This window comes from Vulpes lagopus, chromosome 5 (genome assembly GCF_018345385.1).
Source record: "Vulpes lagopus strain Blue_001 chromosome 5, ASM1834538v1, whole genome shotgun sequence".
Lineage (NCBI taxonomy): Eukaryota > Metazoa > Chordata > Mammalia > Carnivora > Canidae > Vulpes > Vulpes lagopus.
This window is the reverse complement of record NC_054828.1, coordinates 36,526,445-36,544,661: the sequence shown is the minus strand read 5'-3', so window position 1 is coordinate 36,544,661 and position 18,217 is coordinate 36,526,445. Positions and strand designations below refer to the sequence as shown.

General features: G+C 34.3%; 1 protein-coding gene across 27 annotated transcripts in view; it reads left to right on the top strand.

Moving 5' to 3' along the window:
• Window positions 1-18,217, top strand: part of NRXN1 (neurexin 1) — a 1,110,010-nt gene that overhangs the window by 16,552 nt on the left and 1,075,241 nt on the right. The window lies entirely within an intron of this gene.

The following is an 18,217-nucleotide window of genomic DNA, read 5'->3' as shown; positions in this document are numbered from 1 at the left end:
GTTTAGTACACATAATCAAATTGCAAACACGCACACACATTTATATAGCATATATCAATAGGATTATATATATATATACATACAAATGTATATATATATATATATATACACACACACAAATATATAGTTACGTAACAAAAGTAAATAACTTATAAAGATCAGCTGTATCACTGTTTCCATGGAGGGAGGAAAGAAAAAGAATCTATTTAATTGCTATAAGTAAATATATTTGCAAATACTAAAACTGGATTAACAAAGGACATTAGTAAATCTCCATCTTGAGGGATTTTCAATGAGATTTTGAAATGTCAAACTAATAGTCCATTTCATGAGATCAGACTCATTATACAACTTACCAAGGATTTGTATTATCATTCTAGATTGAACATTCTGTTATAGAAATAAAAACAGAATGTTCATGTTTTCAGAACAAAATATGGTACTAACCTTGCAGGATATTTTTTGAAAGGATATCATGAAAGAGAGAATTATAGAATTTAAATCCTGTATAACTCCAAGGATGGATGATGGATGGATGGATGGATGGATGGTTTATTGGTTTATTGATTGATTGATTGATTGATTGATTTAACTTGTACCCATTTGTCAGGTTGAATGGTCATTCTCCTGGCATTTAACAGAAGAGTTCTAATAAGGTGCAGGGTCTGGTGAACGCAGATATTTCTTCTCAGCAGAATTATTTCTGATAATATTCCATTTACAACATCTCCCCCTGCCCTCACCTTCTCTAATCCCAAATTCAAGAGATGGCTAAATAAGTCAGTGCTGTGTCTCAAATTGGCTTCATAGTCAAGTGTATTATCATTCTTGTAATGTCTCCTCTTCCTAATGGAACTTCTAGAAACATCTGAGAATTTCCGAATGACTGACAAGGCTTTCCTGCTTTACTTCATACACGTATCAATAATTACTTAGTTGACTCTTTAATTTGTCTAAATTTGTGCAGGCATAATGGAAACTGACAATGCAATTTTCCATTGAAAATTGTAAATGGATGACTAAGCTGAGCAATTCACCTCCTTCCCATTCCTTTTGTACAGATATCTTATGCTACACCAGGATGCCTACACTTTGAAAATAGCTCATCTATATTCATTCACCCATGCATATAAATTGATTTGCATGCTCATTTTGCAGTTTCCAAATATGCATTTGTTGCATAAAGTTTTTCATATCTAACCCAAAATGGCTCTTTTACCTCTTCCTCAAAGATTTAGCTAGCGTGAGCCAACTACACATGCTTGCGCAAGTAAATTCTTAAAGAAAATGCTAAAAGCCTGTAGAGGAAAGACTTAGATCTTTCCATTAGTCATAATTAGTCATAATTTCTAACTTAGATCTGGCCTTATGGGTCAGTTCCTTGAAATTATTTAGGGCAAGATTGGAATTAAGTTGCAATAATTTATTCAAACTGTCCAGATTACTTACCAACTCATGGTTCAATAGGAACTAAAGATATTCGATAGAATGATTAATTGGTGGATTTTTGTTTATTTGTTTTTTTTGCTTTCCCACCAGCTAGCTATGCGTTGTTGGACATTGGTTCCTTCACTATCTCTGATTTTCCCAATTAAAACAAAACAAAAAGCACAAGTGCAAACTAAAGTTAACACAATACTGTGACTAACCTCCACAAAAAATCCTAATATCATTACTAATTTAAAGTCATCTCCTGAAAAATAGAAATATATGTTTTTTTAAAAAGCGTAACCAAATGTTTTGTGGCTATGACCACTTATAAAGAATCAAAATACTTTAATTTACGAAATTATCATTATTTTGATGATTTTTAGTATTTACAGATAATCTTTATACATGGTTTAAAATTATGTGTTATATGAAGTGAAATTAATGTATTTTTAAAATGCCTTGAGTAATAATGTGTAAGAGGAGGAAAGGATTGACATTTACTGATTGTTATATATTGGTCTTATCAATTTTATGTATATTATCCCATTTAATTCTCACCCCTACAACTATATTTGATTATTTTCATCTTGAATTTAGCAAAAATGCAGACTGTCTAAGCAACAAGGAGAGAATTTGAACATAGGCTTCAAACCCCATAGACTACTATAACTCCATGCTTTCTCTCCCGTGTCTCCATGGTTACGACTTCCAGCTTTAGAATGGTTTGTGTAGGCTCGATAGAGTCATATATACAAATGATCAAGAGTCAACCTTCTCTTTTTGGAAAGCAAAATAGCATTTGAGATATTCTTAAGCTTTGAGAGCATTTCTTTTATTCGGAATTTGCTTTTAGCCAATTTGACTTTCATATTTTTCTTTATACCTCAGCTCTTTTATGTATGGATGAATTTATTTCCCAACTAAATGATATATTGCTGGTAATGATTAAGAAGAAACCTCTAAATATGGTTTCCAAAGACCCTACAGGAAGACTATAGGCAAACCTCAACATACATAAAAAGTCCCTTATTTTTAACTCTTATTTTCTTCATCTGATCATTAGTGTATTCCTAATTTTGTCTTTTCCTTCTGCTCTGTGAAAGAGTATTTTTTCTAGTGTTTCCTTCCTTTTTAAAACTATATCACCTTGTGATTTTTTCTATTATATTTTGGGTTATTTTTCATTACAAAACATTCAAATAATGTACCTGCTAAGATGATAATTATTAAAAACAAAATAACTCAGAAAAATTTTTCCTAACCTCTGTAGACTACAATTCTTAGGATTTGTTCATATTTTAGCTAAGTATATTTTATGATATTTTATCTCAAAATTTCCATTTAAGAATGAAGATTCATGTAAAAATGCATTCCATGAAAATGTTTATTTAACCAGTATTACTCTTTTTTTCCTTTTGGAACTCTCAGTTTTCAGTAATTTCACAAACATAAAAAAAAGAGAATTATTTGTAAAACAAAATAGTATGTAAGAGAATAACATGTAAAATACATAAGAGAAAAGAATAATATGTAAAAAGGATATAGGTTCTTAAGTGCATCGTGGTTAACTGTATTATGCATACTTTCCCTAAACCCTTAACAATTTCCAGGTAACCTAGTTTGACTTTGGCACTTATTTCATAAATGACTCATAAAAAAAGTATATTGTTGGTTTTCCTGTCATATCACCAAAACTTCTGTAAATAATTCAGAAATAATAGTGCAATATCTTTTGGCCTTCTTTAGATTCCAAAATTGATAAATGGATATTGGGTCAGTTTTTCTTTGGGCAATAATTTTTACTTTGACTTTTGTCTATGCATTACAGAAGTAGTTCAGAAAATCCTAATTTTTGCTAATCCCTTCAAAATGGTACGAAAAATATGTCCAATTACCTAGCGAAGCCAAGATAGTTTAACATAAAATAGAGCTCCAGAGTAAAAATGGATCAATAGCTATAGTCTATTATAGTGTCTAAGGTGGTAATCGATGTACCAGAGAGAAATTTTTAAACATTTATGACATTTTAAGTGATATTTAAAGGCATTGAGCTTAGGCACTGGGGATATATTTGTGATTAGATGTGCCTAGTCACTACTCTCATTGGAGTTTATATTTCTGTAAGTGAACACAGAAATCTATAAGGTCAGCTACAATATAGAGTAACCAATACTAATGATAAGGTATATAAAACTCAGACTTAGGAGGTACAAAAGGCCTCCCAAAGGATAAGACAGCTGGGTTGAGACTAGAATATGAATAAGAGTTTACTAAGGGAACAGAAGGGAAACGAGAAGCATGCAAGAAGAGACTGTTCCTCATTTGCAGAACTGAAAGTAGTTTAGAATTCATGGTACATAGTGGAAAAATGGTAAAAGTGGCTTAATGCAGGCTGCAAACTAAGCTGTGCAAGTCTTGTAAACTATATTAAGACATATGGAACTTACCTTTTGACTAAGTGGTAGAGTTAAAAGAACAGGAAAAAATATAAAATTGTAATTTTAGAAAGACTGATGTGACTACAAAGGCAGATCTTGTATTGAAAGCGGAACTGGAAATAATACTCTGTGGACCCAAATGAGACAAAGAGGTTCTTGTAAGAAAGGCCTGTGACTACCAATAGATGGGTACATATTTGGAAGATTGTCTACTTCCACTATATCTAGAAACACAGCAAAAAGTGTATTTTCTTGGGAAAATAAGGAAAAATAAGGAGAATCCTGGGAAATAAGGAAAGGCCTAGAATTGAGGGATTAGGATATGGGTAGGCTAATTTTTAAATTGGGATGGAGAGAATGAGAAATGGAAATGAAAGAGGAGAACATGCAGTGAAATCTAGAGGAAGATGTAGGTCGTAAATCCAGTTAACAGAATCAGGAAACCAGGCAAATGAACATATCATGGTAAACAAAGTAGCAAATTTTTGCAAACAGCTAGATATAGGCAGACTTGCATATTCTAGTAACTGTTGGAGATGTATCTTTTGATGCAAGATTCATTCATTAAGTTTCACCATCCTATATAACATTAATATCCCTCAGGATTTTACTCCTTCCTTTGATTTGTTTCCACACTTACAAACCATACGTTCCTTGTAATCCAGATGTCCCAGTCATTTTGGCATAAGTACTCCTCTAGATGACTGAAGAAGTGATTTTCCTGGTTTCCAATATCCCTTTAATTTCAAATAATGCATTTATATCACAATTTGTGGGTGAGGGGAAAAAAAAACAGCGAACTGCTGTACTCCCAAATTTCTTTTAAACAAATGTTTATTTTAAAAATCATGTACTTTATTTTTTAAAAGATTTTATTTATTTATTCATGAGAGACATAGAGAAGAGAGAGGCAGAGACACAGGGAGAGGGAGAAGCAGGCTCCACTCAAGTAGCCCAATGTGGGACTCATCCTGGGACTCTGGGATCATGCCCTGAGCCAAAGTAGACACTCAACTGCTGAGCCACCTAGGCATCCCCAAAATCATGTACTTGAAAGTTACCTTAATGAAACTTAATTTTCTAAAATGTTCATAAGTTTAAAATATGTATATTTGTCATGTAGTAAAATACCAACTAGATCAATGACATACCCAAAGAAAATACAAAATACTGGCAAGATGGAGAGAGAAGGCATGCAGAGCAACCGAAGACAAATAACCTGTATTGAAAGCAAATATTTATTTGGTGGCTCTATGTCTTTTTTTAGACTCTGCTTATTTCCTTTGTTTTCTCACCCAGAATCTGTTTATTTATGCTGTGTTTTTTTAAACCTATCTAAGGCTTTGCTTCGGCAGATGTGTGAGCAGCAGTTTGTCTGTTATGTGTCCACCCTCCATGGGAACCTTAGCCAGGCTCTGAGCTAGGGCTTCCTTTCTCCAACTCCAGAAACCTGGTGAAAGGCTGAGCTCCTTTCAGGTTTTCGTCAAAAACCAAGAAGGGAGGTCCATCTAGGATAAAGATGGGATGAATGGGAGAAAGGAGTTTACTAAAATGAGATTTTAGTAGTTCTGTGAAAAGAGAGCTTAAAGGTGTGAGAAAGGTCATGGTTGAAACAGTAAGCAGAGAAGAACAGTTACTACTCAACTTTTCTTCTTCCTCCTCCACTTATTTCTTTTTTGTTCTTCCCTTTGATAGAAAGATACATCTTTCTCTTTGGCCCATTTATTTTCCTTTTGCCCCCATAAATAGGGGAACACTGAAAGGCAAATAAGTTACTTAATTGTAATACATCTTGCTTATCTGATTATATTTTAGGCAGTCTTTTTTCAGTTAGAACTTTGTGCTTGTATAGTCACCTCAAACCCTATGTGGAAATAGACTATAACTAAATAAATTAATTTTAAATAGAATATTTTGATGATTGTGATGTTAATTTTTTAGAAAGTAAGTTTCTAGAAAAGTTCTAATAGCCACCATAATTAATCCTTAATTGTTTTCTTCTTATTCTGGAATATTGAGGGATTAGAATGATATGTGAACATGACCTGAAACGGTGCTCTCAATGGTCCATGTTCAGTAGACAATATGCTACAGAAGTTAAGTAATAAGTATAATTCAGTTAAACATGGGCCTCACATCACTAGAGTAGTGCATCATAGCTGGCCCATAGATTGTGGATAATCAGGAATTCATTGTGCCTTCAAGACCCTTTATATTTGTGTGTCGTTTTACCTTATGAGAGCTGCATATAATATTGGAAGTTTGAGTGAGCAGAACTTCGGGACACTCTCCTGGATAGTTATATCTAAAACCTTTCTCCTCCTTCTTTTTAAAAATCCTTAAATTCGCCAGTTCCTTCAGCTGAAGGAGCCTATATTTTAATGCTTGAACTCAGTATTGATTTGTCATAAGGTCAAGAACAATTTACTAAGAGATGAAAATATTGAGAATATTCTAGCTACAGAATAGAATTTTGGAGTTTAGAGAGGCCATGAAGAGTACCTCCTATAGCCACTGTTTGTTCATTTTTTAAGAGATGAACAAACAAAGGGAAATTAGGGAACTCTCCAAGTCACAAAACTTAGTTTCATAGCTGGAACAAGAACATGAGCCCAGCATGTTCTTTAATCATTCCATTTTAAAATAGATAGCAAAGAAAATAGCACTGCAAAAATTATATTTCATTTATCTTTTATACATGTTGTAATATTTCTCATGATGTGTCTCCTTTTGTTCTCTTTTCATTACATTTATAGAGAGTTCTTACTTCTGTGTAGCCTGTTTGGGTAGCTTCATTCCTGCGTATGCAGAAGAGAGTTTTAGATTCATAACAAAGTTGTTTATATGTACAGAAAATAAATTGTTTTTTCCTATGGAAAGTCATTTTAACAAATTCATCATTATAGGAGTCTCTTATTTTGTATTTTGGAACACAAAAGCAGTGGTGTACTACAGCATATAAATCAAAACCTGCACAATATAGAGTAAGATTTTATTTTTTACGAAGGCATGTCAGTTGATGAAAAGAGTACTTTCCTAGAAACACTCTAATAGTGTTTCTGATTGTGTCATAAGAGTTAATTTAGTGTACTGCATCAGACAACACTTAGAAAGTGTTATTACATGTAAAATTCTATTTTTTCATATCAAGAATGAAATAAGACTGCTGCCTGTATTAATCAAATGCATGAATGGAATATAGTTGATTTTATTTCTTACAACGTTTTCTATGCCTAAATTTTGATAAAGTTAAAATGTTCCATCTGAGAGTATTATTTGAAAAAAGAAGAAAAAAGTATGCCTAATTGATCTCCTTTTAAAGGAGATTACTAAAACTGGTGTAGAAGATCAAAGCATAAGAGATTCATTCATTACACTTTTAATAAATGTGTGGATCTGTTTTTAAGTACAGTATAGTACAATAATGAAATTAAGTTTGTAGATAAAAGACTTGCAGATGCTCTTTTATCAAATTGCTGTTTTGGAAAGGCACCAACAAAATGATGTTCTAAATTTGACTTTTTGCTCTGGCTTGCATTTGAACTCTTGCTCATTAAAGTTCTAGTAACACAGTGCCTTTTCTAGGAAAATGACTTATCTTTGTATATATTTGTTTGTTTGCTTTCACTGAATCTACCATTGTGCATACGTGGTTGGAACCATATGGAGACAGTAAACTTGACTTGAGTGGTACTGTGTTTAGTACACGAAGCATTCATTTAGTCCTGAGGATAATGGTAAAACGAAACACAAAACCTACTCATTCACCACAGATATAATCCTCTTTAGTCCTGATCATACTTTTCCAGTGTTCCTTTGGCTGTAAGCTCTTGCATACTAGCAAGTTCCAACTGTATTGTTCTATGCCTTACTTTCAAATGATAATTTGTGCCTGGTCTAACGTATCATAAGTTAGGCCTGTTTCTGATATGGAAACAGAAAAATGGGGGAATAATTAACTCATAGCTACTATATGTTTTCCATAATTCCTCATCGTTTGTAAGTAATAACCATTGTTTTTAGTCTTTAATTTTTAACTTGAAATTAATGAAACAAATTGAGTTACTGAATCAGGGTACAATTTTTCCCTAAGTATTTATTTCTAGTATTAAAATTAAGGAAATGAGGAAATTAAAAACAAAAACACCCTTCCTTCTTATTTCTACTTCCTTCTTCATTGTTTCCATCCTGTACTAGGCATCTAGTCCTCAACCATAAAGCCCCATTTTCTGAATCTTTTAATCTGTTTCCAAAAATGGTTGCATCATCTGTTTCCATCTTACTGTTTTTGAATATAAAATAACGATATTAACAACTTCAGAGAATGTAGGGATTTAATGAAATAATTTGTTCTTTCAAAAATGTTTTCTTATCTCTTGCTATATGCTGTGTACTGTTGTAGATGCAGAACTATATAAACACAAAGGACTGTTCTTATGGATGTGTTCAGGTAGTGAGGCAAGTGATAAATCAATAAGGATATTACCTAATGCATTCTGACGTCAGAAAACAGCAAGTGCTATGAAGAGCATTAAAGCAGGTTACAGGGACAGAGAATTGTTAAGGGACATTTTGATTTTAGGTAGGGTGGTCATGTTGGGCCTTCTGAGAAGGTGGCACCTGATAAACACAAGAAAGAAGCATGCGGTTCTGAGGTTAAATGCTCTATTGCAAGTGCAGCAGGTCTGAGATGGGAGTGTGCTTGAATGATCGTGGGAGAGCATGGAGGCCAGAGGGATTGAACACAGTGAGCAAAGCAGAGCTCGAGAGAGAGACTAGTGTGCTAACTGGGAGTACATTTTCTTCTAGCCTTCCCTTTTGATTTCGTCTCTTCCAAAAATTCAAAAATCTTCATAGCACTTCATAATAAAAATACATGTAAGTGTGTAAGCAATCCACATGGCCCCTGGATGACGGGAGGGGCCATTTCCTAAAATGAGGAACTCTGGGGAAGGAATGCTGAGCACTCTGCTTGCCACATAAGAGATATGCAATAAACACTGCTTCTTTTCCCTCCTACTCTACTGTAATCTTCCAGCCCCACACAAACATCCTCATTCCCAGTGACCTTTTATTCCTAATTAAGCAAAGAGAAGATTAGGACCCTATCTGTCCAGTATGTATGTCATGTAATAGGAACTCAATAAATATTTATTGAATAAATAAATGAATAAGTGAGAATGATTATAGTGGACCCCAGAAAAACTAGGTAACACAGATTAAAGAACTATTTTGTGGTGTTTGCCTTTCTTCTTCAACTCTCTAGGTCCTATGCTTGCAAATTGCACAAAAGAGTAATACCAATGATTGAGGCTCTATAGGCATGCTGGCAGAATGGTTTAGTCTTCTTCAAGTTAAAGCATTTGGAAGCATACTTTGCTACAACAGTTAAGCTATTGCTAAGTCTTTTTGCAGATTATGTTGTCAGAAAGATAGATAATGGGTATGTTAGTCAATTTTAGTCTTAATTTTTCGGGAATCCCTTGTTTTCATTATCTAGTCCAGATCATTTTTTTTATTCACTTATATCCTAAGAATTATGGTTTCTAACACTTGGCTAGCTGCACTTCATTTGCTCATGTCTTAATTTTATAAATATGTACTGTATTGATAGTGTGCTATGTGTGGGAAAGACAGTTCTTCTTTTGAAGGAGCACCCACCATGGTAGTTTATGTATTGTACAAAAGTTTGTAAAGTACTTGGAAATACCAGAAATTTACCTAGAAGATATTTAAAATATGTTTCTGTCATCAATACTACTTTATTATAGATTTATTTTCTAATCATAACATTAATAGTTTTTTTAATGGAGCCTTTAAGTGTGTGGCAAGCATAGTCTAAACACTCTACATACACATACTCATGCAATCATATGCTTAATAGCATTTATCTAAGTTGTGTCCAGCCAAAGTTCCTTTCTGAAAATCTATTAGAATCAAACATGATAAGGGGTGAATGCAATGCATTATCTCTGAAGTAGTAAAACAATATGATTCATGAATAACTGAATGCAAATCCTTTTAGCATGTCCATTAATGTAAAAGGCAATTTGAATGTGAAAGATATTCCTTGAGTACTACAGGAGAACTGGCTCCTGTGTTTCAACATCCTGTTTGCAGTGGTGTTCTAGTTAGCACAAAGGGCTTAGTTTGGGAATGAGAACATTCATTTAAACACAGCTTGAAGTATATCTGACCTTAGTGTTTTCTCTGTGCGTGTGTATTGGTGAGTAGCAGTTTATTGCATATCAATATTGTTTATGTCTAATAAACTTACTGAAGTTTTTGGATGAAATACCTGATTTAAAATGTGTATATCATAGTTAATGGGCAGGATTAAATAAGGAAGGGATGAAGTAGCATACAAATTGTCATCAACTAGAAAGATCCTTAGTTATAAATGTAAACAACTTTTGGTCTGTCTTCCTCTGGCTGCTACTAATGATAATCCTGCTTCTATTTTCCAAACTAGACTTGGCCTTTCTGGAAAGTACATTTTCTTCTAGCCTTCCCTTTTGATTTTGTCTCTTCTAAAAATTCAAAAGTCTTTATAGCACTTCATAATAAAAATACATGTAAGTGTGTAAGCAATCCTCATTTTATTTAAAAAATTATGTTCATTATACGTTGCTCTTCAGAAGTATTGCTCAGGTTGTCTAAAAGAAAATGTATTCCCATTATGTATTTAAAACTTGGAGATCTTTCCAAGGGGAAAATTTGGTCCCCAAATTGAAAAAACAACAACAAATATTAAGCTGTATTTAAAGAAATTATGATGATTTTCTGTGCACAATATACAAACTTAATGATATATTTCAGATGTTTTGTTGCAAGTTTTTCAATTTCATGATCTGTAAGAAAGAAAGAGAAAACCCTCATCAACTTATTTCTCTCCCTAAATGCAGCCTACAAGGTAGGTAATTATAACAGAGACCCAGAAACTTCACTTCTCTGCTAGCCTACTCAAGATGCTCACTCTCTACTTTTGTGAGTTTTGTAAAACCTTGATCATGTGAAGAATTTAAATATCAAGGAGATCTGTGAAAGGTGGGTTTTAACTTTCCAGCTTCTACAGTAGTAGAAGATAATATCAAAAGAGATTAGAGTGCTTCCTCACTGAGTCCTAGCTCAGCCACTTAGTTACCTAGACTTTGCTTTTGAAAAATCTTAACCTTGGTTTCCCCATTTATGAGATGAGGAAGTTGCCCTGGGCAATTCCTAAGATTTTGTTTCTCTAGGTCTAGAATCCTTAAAGCAATTGGTTTGATGAAGGCCAGAAGCCAGGTAACTAACTGCATATCTGGAATATGAAATGAAGTTTTGTGGTTTTTATGCCAGTGCTGTTTTCTATCATCACTACTATCTTTGACACTAATTAAAATGTGTGAAAAATAAGTACATGTGTATGTGTAAACATAAATACATACATGGGCACAAGATTTAAGCTGAATTGAACTAATCTTGTGCATACTTTGAATGATTCAGCTTGGTAGGCAAGGAGCCTAAATTCAGCCCACCTTCTCCTACCTCATTCCAGTTCATATTTTTATCCAGGCTTCTCCTGGAAGATGTGAGTTGATAGTTTCCTTCAAGTGAATATTCTTTAAGCAGAGTACATACACAGTTGTAGCATTGTGCCATGAAAATACAGATTAAAAAAATAATGTTACCACCACTTTCCTCCCACAAACTGCCCATTTATCATCTTTCCAGAGAAGTGACTGTTTTATTTTCCCACTCTTCAGTTTAGTCACAGGAACTTAGTAATTCTAAGATACTTTCTTGTAGAACGTGTGCACTGTTTATTGTCAAAATCATATGTATTCCACATACACAAGCCTCCCCTCTAGAATAGTCTTACTTACCAATGTATGGACTTAGAAGAACACAACCAATTTAAATCCTTATTTACTAAAGTCATCTGAATTTTTTTAGAAAGTTAAAAGTTATTACCTCTAAGGGCCCTTCCTACAGTGAGAGATTGGGCCAGGATGACAGTGAGATTAGAGCACACAGGGTTTTATAGCAGCTGAAGCCTTTGCTTAGTCACACAAGAATTATTGCTGTGAATCTCTGAGCTGGCCAACCGTATATAAAGCCAGGACATGTCTGCAGATGCATTTATTCTTGACTGAAAGATAAACTGTGAGATGGGATGCAGAATTTACTTAAAATCTAGTGACACCTTTCAAGATTCTCCCATTTTCCAAAGTAATGTAGTCTCTTAGGTGTAGGTCTCTCTTGAGCTCTTACCTATTCTCTGCCACTCATTCATGGTGTGACATTGGGGTAGTAATTATTCCTTTCTATTTCTCAGTGTTCTTGTCTGGAAGACAGGAAGGTAGGATCAAATGACTTCTGTGATTCTTTTCAGCTTGACAATTCATTATTTCCCTGTTTAGGCCCTTTGGTCAGTCCTTAAAGCAATGGAGCATCAAATTGATGATGAGTGACATACTGGTTGATAGTTTAGGCCTCAGTAAATATTACCATCAATGTATTTCTTTTCCCATGATCCTTTATATTCAAGATTATCACTCTATGTTTATCTTGAACTGAGTGCGAATACTTTTCTTCAAGCTTGAGTGACTTTAATATTTAAAAATGAAGATCATATTGAGAATGAATTTTGAAGAAAAGAATAAAAAGGCCAGTATAACTGCATCACTGTTCATATTTAGTTACCAAGTAAGGTTCAGGATATTTTGTATCTTGTGCTTGCTGTAGCTTTCATGGAGTTAATTTTGCTTTGGTGTTCCTGTATGTAATTGAAAACCCTATTTTAAATTGACGCTTTTTAAAAACTCAGATATGTGTATTACATGTGTAATTTATATTATCTATAGCATTGGTAATTATCTGTTAATATTTATTGATCATTTCCTGTATGCACAACACTCACCTAATGCATTGTCCAGTAGTGAACTGCATCTAAATTAGTAATACTCTTTATGGAAGAGACAGTTTGAAAATTATTTCTTTGAATATGATGAGGTTTGCCATAGAATAGAATAAATTCAAGCTTAGGTCTTTGGCTTACACCTTCTGCTGTGCCTCTCTGGGTGTATTCAAGAGGAAAATCTTGGTAAACTCTGAAAATGTGGGGCTCTGTGCAAACCTGAATGCTTTTGATTAGTGATAAAGTATAGTTGGGAACTTGAGTGTAGAATTTCTCCATATTGAGGTATGTATTTTTTTCTTATAATGATTGTATTCCTTGAATACAGAAGGGTAAAAAACAGCTGATATTTAGCCTCAGTGTAGTTTATTATTAAATGTATGTATGTTTGTGTGCATGTTTATTAGTCAAACTTAGTGCTTAAGAGTACAGATTCTAAATCCGAAATACCTGGGTCCACTTCTCTGACAGTAGTCAGATTATTTAACCTCTGTCTCAGTCTTCTCATCTGTGCATGGAGACAGTGACAGTCCCTATTTTGAAACAAGGCAGTAAGTGATGAATGTGAAATGCTTGGAACTGTGTCTAGCACAAAGAACATGGTAAAAACAAACAAATAAAAAAACTTGTTTTTTAGTTTTTGTTGTATATTCTGGGAATTGAAATGGGTATTCTGGAAGGATGAGTAGAATACTGAGGGTAGGAATATTGAAAGCTGTTGAAGGTTAAAATATGCATCGGTAAAATAACAAACATTTGTGAGGTACTTGGGGTTTCCCTTTTCAACATGATAGTAAACCTTTCCTCGTGCTAGTGTATGGCTTGGTTAGACCAGAGAAGGATGTGCTATATATAATTATTGTTGTGAAGAATCCTTTGCGAGTAGTATATTGAGGAGCTTACTGTGAATCGTAAGATGGTCTATGGAGCAATCTCATTATGTGGAATCTAAAATTGTCCTAGCATTCCACTTACATAGCATTTTACAGGAACGAAGCATATTATCATGAGCTATAATTGTGCAGACAACTTTTATGGTGAGGATGACAAAAAATTTGGGTGATAGTCTGAGAATTCAAAAGAATAATGACAAGTTGGAGAATTAAGCTTTAATTAATAGAATAAAGTTTGGTTGAAACAAAAATCAGCTACTGACTAATAAAGGGAAGATTTGAAGGACTGAGATGATGCAAATATAAAAGAAGAAATCTATGGATCACATAGAAGATTCAGAAGCAAGTTAGTACTGTATTTTTTATGTGATAAAAAATCTTGGGGGTACTGTGTGTGGTGGGAAGAGCCTTAGACTAACCATATAAATGTGCATATGGTGTACATTATCTGGGATTCCTTTTTCATTTAGTGAAATGAAGGAATAAGAGCATCCTTTCTTTATGGTGTCTTCCAATCCAATTACTCTGAGATTAATTTTCCTTGTAAACAGTTAATATGTAAGTCTCTTGTCCCATAGCCACCATTACCTTTCCTTAACCAAAAGGTACTAATTTGTAGTGTATGTATATTTCATATACTTTCCTATTAATGGCTTTTTCTCCCTGTTCCTTGAATGTCCCTGTATTTGAGTTTCTTGTATGTGTTATTTTATAAGTCATTAGAAAGGACATAGTTTATGTAGCTTTTAATCATAAAAAATTAAGTTATTCTGTAAAAATCACACACGGTAAATTTTGTTTCATAGTGTTGTAAATACAGGCTTGCCAGTAACTTCCAAAGATATTTATTTACAATTAACCCATGTGTTATATTGATCCATCTGTCTTTACTAATAGTCTGTCTTTTAAAAAAATCATCCCCAGAAACTATTTTGGTCTTATGCTTCTAAAGAAACATGAATAGTTTCTAGGTTATGTGAAAAAAGAAAAGCTGTAGTAAGAAAACAGACTGAGTCGTTCCTAGATGAATGCACCAAACACAAAAAGATTGAAGGAGAGGTGAGGTGTATTGAATTTCTTTCTCATTAAACCAGCTTCCTGATTTTCATTATATCTTCTCCTTAATCCTCATGGGGCCCTCTGATTTCTTTCAGGTCTCGCCAACAGCTTATTTTTATGATAGGTAGCATTCTGGCTCCAATGAGCTGTGCCTTTTATAAGCACTAAGCCTATTTTGGGGCCCCCAGGTTCACAGATGTACCAGGTTATATTTTCTGTTGTATGCCTACTGTGTGCTAGGTAAGGAGGGAGATGGCCATTTAAAGTCCTATCATGTATAGATAGCTAAATAAATCTTTGAGGACAGAATATTTACATTTAAATCCTTTCTGTTGCTGTCTATCTGTGTGACCTTGGACAAGGTTATTTAAGTTCTTTAAAACTCAGTTTGTTTTATATAAATGCAGATAGTGTTTATATCTACTTTAGTAGTTGGGGAATAAAAGAGATCACGTGATTTTTAGCACTCACTCATTAATACTAGTTATGTTAGCTAGTATTTGGAGAAGGTGTGTGTGTGTGTAATATGAAGCAAAACAGTAATTATTGATGGATTCCTGCATCTACCATAGGTATGCTCATGATGGTACCATTGGTTATTTGGTTGAAATATTGGATTCAGATATTGAACAGTTTCTGGTTATAAGTATATAGATTAAAAGCCGATATCTTGTTGAGACAAACTTTTTCAATAGAAATAGCAGTGATGTTTATTTTCTCTTTCTCTCTCCCTCCCACTGTTGTTCTCAATTAATTTGGTGGCAGTTCCTTATGGAGATGAAGAGAAAAGTGGTCAGCTTCTGAAGAGTTAACCTATCCTCTTTTGGACTATATCTTAGGCTTTTAGGCTGAAAAATTCATACATACACACTCATGAGATAGACTTTTCCTTTTTAGCCATTTATGATATGAATAAAAGTAGATAAAATGTCTGGAAAGTAGTGGCAAAAATTCTAGAGCTGCCATCAGATGGGGAAGCATTTCAATTGGGATCTTTTTTTGAAACTGAGATCAAAATAATGAAATTAACAATAAAAAGCTTTTATTGTTTTGTGTCCTTTAATACTTTGTATTGCCCAACTATTTTTATCTCAGAAGAGTGTTCCCCTATGGGAAGCCTGGGTGGCTCAGCAATGTAGCTCCTGCCTTCAGCCCAGGACATGATCCTGGAGTCCTGGGATACAGATCTGCATCAGGCTCTGCATGGGGCCTGCTTCTCCCTCTGCCTGTCTCTCCCTCTCCCTCTCCCTCTCTCTCTCTCTCTGTCTGTCTCTCATGAATATTTTTTTTTAAAAGAAGAAGAAGAAGAAGAAGAAGAAGAAGAAGAAGAAGAAGAAGAAGAAGAAGAAGAAGAAAAAGGAGGAGGAGGAGGAGGAGGAGGAGGAGGAGAAGGAGGAGGAAAGAAGCAGCAGCAGCAGCCACCCCTAGAATACATTCCTAAGACATTAAATAATCTATTTTCTGGAAATTAGCATGTATTAATGCCAAGCTATTTTCTGGTCCTTTTTTCCAGGTCTTTCTCTGTGAAGTGCAAAGATGTCACTGACATGTGGAAAATGAATAAATGATGAAATGAGAACTAGAAAGAACAGGCAAAGCATTAGTATAGGAGTGAAGAATTTTTGAAAGGCAACATGTTCTGCTGAAAGTTTATTCAGAGGCTACGGCAATAATACCATAATTTTTAAAATAGATTATCAAGAACATACAGCAGAACGTTGGTTTGGCTAGGCAACCTGTTACTGTCAGCTCTCCATTCTCACAGGCATCTATGTCAGGGAGATGCTGCAGCTGGACTTCTCTTTTTACCCATAGAGATAATTATTTAGGAGGTCACTTTTTGTAGAAAGTGGAGGAGGGAAGGTCAAAAGGAATATCCCACCCATTCCCCTTATTTTTAAAAAATCATATATTTGTGTATGTCTTGGTATTTCTCATTTTATTATCATGTTCAGTAAATGTGTGAGCTGAAAATTTCTTTCCCCATTTCAGAGTAGGGAAATGAAGCAGAAAAGCTTAAAGCTTACTCAGGACAACGAACAACCTGCTATTCCTTTGAGAGGAAAAGCTAAGTGTCCCATTCAGTAATGTATTTCCAGGTTCCAGTAAGGTACACACAGCAGATGGTCATGAAATATTTTGCTAAATGAGTATATATGCATACATGAAAAAAAGAGTAAACAAACACATTGAATGATGATAGATCCAGAACATAGACCCAGTTCTCTTGGATTCCCAAAGGGCATATTTTGCCTACTACTATTCTCTACTATCTGCACTTATATCCCAGAAAATAAGTCAAGGATTTGAGAAATGTTGAGGTGTCAGCCTGGGAAAATGTGTTCCATAAGTATTCTTCCTTGGTAAGGTAAGGGGTGAAGAATTCAAAAGAGCATTTAAAGTGTTGCCTATGCATGTTTTCTGAAACTGGATTTAAAAAGTGTTTGTAAGAAGAGCTGGTACATTGCAACTAACACTTTACAAATTTCAAAATATTCTGTTCCTAAGATGCTTAATTCTTATTGACCATCCCTCCAATTAGGAAAATTAGTGTGATTTTATAATATTTTTTAAAAACACTGAACAAAAAAAAAATAAGAATTCTCTGCGGATCTGAATTCCTGAGTTTTGAGAAAAAGAAAAATAGGTGAAAGAGAAAGGGAAGAAAGGATGAAAAATAAGAGAAATTGAAAGACAAGGAAGGATGGTATCATAAAGAGAGAAAGATATGAAGCTGGGACAACAGAAATATTAATGAGAATATCTGTGTGTGTTGAGTGCTTATTATTTACCAGCCAGTGTGATGAGAATTCTCATGGATAATCTAATTTAATCCTCACAGCAACCAAATGGAGTAGATACTGTTGTTGCTCCCGTTCTGCCGAAGGGAAAACTAATGTTTTAGGCAGGATACATAATTTAGGCAACTTTGCACAGCTTATATAGGGGAGAAAAAGCATTTGCAAATTAGATATAGCCTCTGCTAAAGCTGGTGCTTTGATTGCCTGCATGGAGCTTTTTGGAAAAGTACTCTGCTACTTCATTGAATTGTAACTTATCTCAATGAATTTGATCTCAATACACATCATGGCTATATTGGATTATACAACATAAGAGTGATATGAAATTAAACAGCAGGGAATATGGAGTCACTGTTAACCTTCTGTCAGTTTGGTCTAAAGCTCATGTATTGTGACGCTTATTTCCCAAAGAATCCTCTCATTGATGAGAACCGTTTGACTTGAAATTTTTCAAAAGCGGCTATTTATTTATTTATGAGAAGGGGAGGGTGAGCAGAGGGAGAAGAAGAGAGAGAATCTTAAGGAGGCTCCATGCCTACGGTGGAGCTCTACGTGGGGTTCAATCTCATGATTCTGAGATTATGACCTGAGCCAAACACAAGAATTGGACATCTAACCATCTGAGCCACTTGGGCAGCCCTTGATTTGGCATTTTTGATTGTCCACTTTGTCATAGTAATGCAAGCCATGAAACCT